Source organism: Accipiter gentilis, chromosome 1 (assembly GCF_929443795.1).
Source record: "Accipiter gentilis chromosome 1, bAccGen1.1, whole genome shotgun sequence".
Lineage (NCBI taxonomy): Eukaryota > Metazoa > Chordata > Aves > Accipitriformes > Accipitridae > Astur > Astur gentilis.
Window position 1 is genome coordinate 5443547 of NC_064880.1, and position 6932 is coordinate 5450478.

Sequence of the window (6932 nt, forward strand, 5' to 3'; positions counted from 1 at the left end):
CCTTCCTGATTTAACCAAGGATTTTCAGTTGTTCGTCCATGAAAGACAACGCTTGGCACTTGGTGTGTTAACTCAGAAGATGGGAAGCTGGAAGCGACCGGTTGGATACTTCTCCAAACAATTGGACACAGTGAGTAAAGGATGGCCAAATTGCCTTCGAGCGGTGGCTGCAACAGTAATGCTTATACAAGAAGCTCGGAAATTGACGATGGGAAAAACTATAATAGTCTATGTCCCACATATGGTGAAAACTGTTTTGGAACAAAAGGGGGGATATTGGTTATCTCCGAGCAGGATGATGAAATACCAGGTAATACTAACTCAACAGGATGATGTAATTTTGAAAACGACTAACCTGGTAAATCCGGCAGTGTTTTTAAGTTCTATACAGGAAGAAGGACAATTGGAACATGATTGCTTGGCTGCTATTGAATATGTTTATTCCAGTCGTGAAGATTTGAAAGATGTACCACTGGAGCAACCGGACTGGGAGTTGTATACTGATGGTAGCAGCTTCATGGAACAAGGAATCCGATACGCTGGATATGCGGTAACAACAGATACCACGGTTATAGAAGCAAAAGCATTGGAAAAACTTTGGCCGTGATTCGGAGGATTGTAGTGTGGAATAGACCATTATCCTTGGAAGCTCCGGTCCATGACTTCCAACCAGGAGATTATGTCTACGTGAAAACGTGGGCTTCTGAACCCTTGCAAGGACGTTGGAAAGGACCTTTCCAGGTACTGTTAACCACCTTCACGGCGATTAAGATTGCCGAATCAGAGGCTTGGATACACTACACTCGAGTGAAGAAAGCACCTGCTACATGGAAGATCATCAGCCGTAACCCGAAGACTTTGAAACTGACTCTAAAACATGTCTAATTTTTTATATCGGTTTGTGATTGTTTTATTCATAGTAGTTTGGCAGATGGTGTTGGTGGAAACCTGGACGGAACTGATGAATAGGAACAAGAGACAAATAGAAACAGAGCAATTGATTGGCATTCCAGAAAAATCGGTTGAGGAAAATTTGATGTTAGGATTGATTAAAGGATTTGCCCATTTACAAAATGTTACTCAGATCACTGCTTGTTTACCAATACCAAGAGCAGTGGGGGAAACTATCCCTTGGGGAATTTTAACCATGAATTTAACCATCCTGGAACACAAAAACGAAACCACTCACTGTAAACAAGTGCCAGTGACACAATGGTTTGAGCAGGTAAAGGTTATCAGAAAACAATGGAAATGGATGGGCAGGGAAGTAGATTGTCTGAAATTATTGAATCATCAATTCACCCCGGCCTCCCCTTTAGGAGATATGTTTGCTATGGGTAGTCCTATGGGATGGTGCTCGTATGATGTACAAGTCAAAACTAACGAAAGTCGGAGTATTATGGAATGGAAATGTAATGAGACTAATCAGACCATCCCAGGAAACCCAGTTAGCTGGGATTCGATATGGTCTATGGCCATAATGTTTCAATTTCAGTATATGGCCAAAACTTCTTGGTGTATTACTTGGGATGGATTAGTTGTTACAGCCTGGCCATCTATAAATGACAGAACGAGTTCACTGCGGATAAAAGAGAAAATGGTATCTTGGTGGAAATGTGAAAAGGTTTATGATTGTAGTACTACAGACCCAGCAATAGAAAGAATTCCCCCTTTGGCTGCGGCCTTGAAATATGGCTGCTTGTGTAGAGGACTTAAAAATGATCTCAAACTAACTGAAACATTCCTACCTAAAAGGGGAACCTTTTTTAGTTGTAGAAAAATTACCATTCAGAGTCCAGGACATTTAGTTTGGGCATTAAGTGATGGAACCTGGACAACTCAATTATCACTGGATGGTACAGTAAAGCAAATTAGCTTAGGCATGCCAACATTGTGTCCGATTTGGAAGAAATCACCATTCAAAGGGCCTTTGGAGAATTTAAGGTTAAAACGGACTAAGAGGTCTGAAACAGGTGACGATATATGGAATGAACCATCAACAGGAGTAAAAATTGACTGGGCTCTTGAATCTCTTTTGAACCCCATAGCTTCATACAGAAATAGAGAATGGCTTTATCATCTAACAGGTCAGGTAGAAAAATTGGCGAACATTACGAAGAAAGGGTTTAAGGAATTAAATATCCAACTGCAGGCAACTTCCAGGATGACTCTTCAAAATAGAATGGCCTTAGACCTACTTTTACTTAAAGAACATGGAGTGTGTGGATACCTTAAGGATAGATTGGACCATTGTTGTATTCATATTCCTAATGTTACTCAAGACGTAGAACATGATCTGGAGCTATTGAGCAAAGTTGAGAAAGAAACCGAGGCCATTCGAGAGGATATGTCAGAAGATTGGCTGGGAAAAATCTTTAGCGGGTTAGGATGGAATCTGAGTTCTTGGTTAAAATCTATAATTAAAACTCTGTTTCTGTTGTTAATTATTTTTATGATGATCATGCTGACGTATGGTTGTCTAAAGAGACAACTTACAAACAGAATTGCAGTCAATCGCATGATCATGAGAGAAGTTCCAATTGTTCTACCAGAGTACAGTCCACCACCACAATATGCTGAAACAAATAACGATTTGTTAAGTAATAGTAGAGAAATGTTATGTAGATAATGTGAAAGTATTGAAATAATTTTCAACACTTTCAAAGGGGGGAAATGTTACTGATTTAGGGGAAATGTTACTGATTTATTATTGATTTGTTATTATTAGAATTAATCATATTTAATTTTAATAGGAATATAGAATTATATATTTTTATGGCATTTTATATATTTAACCAACAACCAACAGCTGCTGTGAAATCCTCTGTATAACCCTGTACCAAGGCCGGAGGAATTGGCCAAAATCATTTAGTAGGAACATTTAGGATTTAGATAACAAGTAATAAAATATATATATTTTAGTTAAACAAGTTTGAGATTTAAGGTGATTTTGAGTAGATTATAACAACAGTATAGTCATAAGAAATTTAGGAACATACAAGATGTGTTGTGCACAATAATAAAAGAATAAGTATTGTTTAAAATTAGTTAACCATAGAAACTTTGACTGATTTGTTAGCTTTGTAGTGTTTTGTTTTAGGAGACCGAGAGAGAGATCGTTATGGACCTTAGTTCTGTTACATGAAACCCCACTTTGGTCAACATTACAGGTAGTGGAACCAGGTGAAATCAGCCAATGAGTGTCTTAGTATAAGAATATTAATAAAGTGACGTGATTGAGGACCAATCATTGAAAAGGTTAAATTTGGGAATTAACATTGAATGTATTTTATGTAATCAAATATATGATGGCGAAAGTTGTACTGCGCAGAATCACCTAAGAGGTCAACTATCGGACAAAGTGAGGAAGACTGTGGAAGACCACCAGAGGGCTATAGAAGACCACCAGAGACCTTCAATGCGCATGCGTAAAGGACATTAACATATGCTAATAACTTCCCAGAAATTTAATGAATATGTATAACATTTTTTGGAAATCTAATGAATATGAATGAATAAGTTTAATATAAGGTGTATGATTTTGGTGTTCGGTGTGCGTGGTTCGTGAGAGGACTCACCCGCGCACCCGGCCGTCAATAAAGAAGTGTCTGCTTATCTACACTAAATTGGTGTTGATAAGTTCTTTATTCCGAGTTTTTCGGCAACACTGTCAGTTCAGAATTATTGAAGCTACCACCACAGGCAGACAAAGTCTGCTGAAGCCTAGAAGGCTTTTTGTCAGATTGAACACCCCCCTCCCCAATTACTCAAGGCCTATGTAAATTTAAGCTGGTTTGCAAAATATGAAGAAAAGAACTAGTATTCTTTATATAGTTAGGGAAATTTGGGGGACCAACAGTAAAATGCCAGCTGTTTAGTCTGTGGAGCCTGACAGTACCTTCCTTCTGGAACTGAGTAGTTTTCATTTACTTGAAAATAAAATTCCTGTTACCATGTTATTCTAATATAAATAACAAATTCATGCAGCAGACCTATTCTGTCACATAGATCAGCAATATACAGCAACAGCCACGCAGACTTCGCTACACCACTAGATGGCACCTCTGGAACGTATTGCACCTTCAAATTGAAGAGGTTCCAAAGCAGTATCTTAAGTGTTAAATATTGCAGATACTCTCGAACCCTACAGCTTTTAAGCTGTGCCCTCCAATAAGATATGCACGAGAAGCAATACAGAAAGGCAATGATGACCTTAGGAACTCTGTTAGTATAAAGAGAGACTCCAAGTAGAAATCGGAAAAATGCAACCTTAGAAACCTGCATGACTATAATAATTCATTAGCAAGGCTGCTATGAGGAAGTCCTTACTGTTAGGAATGTAGAAGAGTTATTATTAGCAGTGATATTGCTTTTCTTATTGCTACCTTCCTACTTCAAATTGCTGATTTGAAACCAGGTAATGCTACGCAGAACTCACTTGAGGATGCTTTGAAGATCTGGAGGATGAGAGAAGCTACTACAGTGACAAAACTGCTTATTCTAATTTCATTTGTATGCTAACCAATTCACATGCTTTCATAAAATACAAATTAAACATCTTGAAATGCAAGGTGAAAAAAGGAAGGGAGCAGTCACATATTCTGGAAGTGGAGGGGAAAAAAAAAAAAAAGATGACATTAAGATAGCCTTTGCCAAGAAGATATGTACTTGAACTATAGAACTGAAGGACAAGAACAACACTCCCCAGAGAAGCCCTTGAAGGGTTTTATTCAAATGTGTTTCAGACCACTTCAATTATCTTATGCTATTGCTCTGATGGTGAAACTTTTTCATCAACCAGCCTCTGAGGTTTTTTTAGTGCAACTGCTGGCCATGTGTATTATAATGATTTTAAGGTATGCCAGCTGCATGTGGAAGTACTTCATAGGTAGGTGAAGAGAAATGTGTTGGCTTCTGGATTCTACAATCAAAACAGACAATGGAAAACCAAAAGAACAGCTAGGATTCACAGTCTCTAAACCACTTTCTCTAATGATGATATTAAAAAAAAAAAAGTTATACAAGTTATATATAAAAATGTAAGGAGTCATATCACTGAATGCAGTTTGCTATTATTGTTTCTAAAAGTTGGTCTTTGTGACAGACTTATACAGACTACTTTTAAACAAAGCACGTAACTCTTCCCTGACATCATCAGAAGTACTTCTGAGGTTACTAATTTTTACTCAAAAGCTTTTCAGACATAAATTTGTATGTAGTCTCCTAATAATTTTCTTGCATACTATTCTGTGCAATGATTATATAACATGGAATAAACCAACAGTTTAGCATAAGAACAAACCAGCAAGTGAAATCATGTAAAAGGCTGTGCTTTGGATTATAGCCCCAACTCCACTGGGAAAAACAAAACCAAAAAGAAACACCAAATGAAACACAATCTAAAAATCAAAGGTAACAATACACATATGTTCTACAAAAAGAACGGCAATATGTATTATGATTCAATTACTTACAAAAGAATTGGTTTCCCATTCTGAGCACCTTGGTTAAGTCATCAAAAACATTGGTTTTGGTCAAACACCTTTAAATCAATATAGTATGTTAAGGAAGATGTGTACTTAAACACAAGACCAAATACTGTATTTGGCTCATGCATAAAAGAAAAAAAAAATCTGATCTATTTTATTGCTTCATAATTATTTGCGGTGCTTGTGGAAATATGTCTTAATCCTATCCCTTTGTTCATACGGACCAGTTTGGTTCCATCTTAAGAACATCCTGTTGCCCCCTTTTATGGGATTCTTTGACTTGGTGAGTCAAACTACGCTGCACTGTGCAGAGCTGTCAGTTAAGATATTATTATTAGTGACTGTTCATCCTGGGGCAAAACTCTGCCTGATGCAACTTCCAGGTTTTTTTGTTCTCTTCCAAAACAGCAACTTCTCAAACCCCTTTTCTTTTTCACCTACATGTATTATAACTGATCAAACAAGCAGAGCTGGAAATGACCATCCAATTCACTTTAAGTCAAGACGGACCCTGGCTGTTTTGTTCTCTAGCCGAGTTTATTTCGAGGGTGAGGGAAAAGAGAAGGAAAAGATGAGTATGTTCCACAAAAATACCATTTTGCGGTATAATGACAGAACTAGGTGTGGAAAAGTTTGTGGGTTTACACCAGAAAGGAAAAAAATACCTCAGGTTCAAACAACGCTTAGAAAAGGCTAAGGCCCAGTACTCACTGGGGGCTTAGCGCCTTCGTTTTCCCTCGATGCGTTACACGGACGGTAACGGTTAGACAAAAAGCCCGTAGTATTCGTCACTTAGAAGTGGGCTAACACCCCAGAGAAGCGGAGCCTGTACAGACCCACTACAACGGCAAGACTTCAGTAGCCTAACCCCACCTTGCACCCCGACGTCCATACCTGCGGGGCTGCTCCCGCCTCCGGCCAAGCGGCGACGCGTCTGCCGGCGGGCAGCTGCCTCCTTCCCGCCCTGCTCCCCACCCCTCACCGACCCGCTCCCCAGCTCGTCCATCCCCGCGGTCCCGGGCCCCCTTCCCCGGCCCTCTCCCTCTCCTCACGGCCGCCCCCCCTCAGCCCCGCCCTCTCCCCCGTTGCCATGGCGCGCGCGGGCCGCCCCTCCCGCCGCGCCGCGCCCCGCCCCGCCCCGCCTCCCGGCGCTGCCATTGGTTCTGCGCAACGGCGGGGGCCCGGCATGCCCGGCTCCCTCCGCGGCGCCGGGTGGTCTCACGTGATCCCGCCCCAAGATGGCCGCCGCCGCCCTCTTGTTTTGATGAATAATCTCTGCGCGGGGCAGGGGCCGCGGCGCGGGCGGGGGCTGAGGCCGAGGGGCGCGGGTGGGCTGGGGCAGCCGGGGGAGGCGGCTTCTCCTCGGCCGCGGTGGGGCGCGGCGGCAGTTGAGGCGCGGGCGGGCGGGCGTCAGGGAGCGGGTGGGCCGGGGCCGGGGGCGGC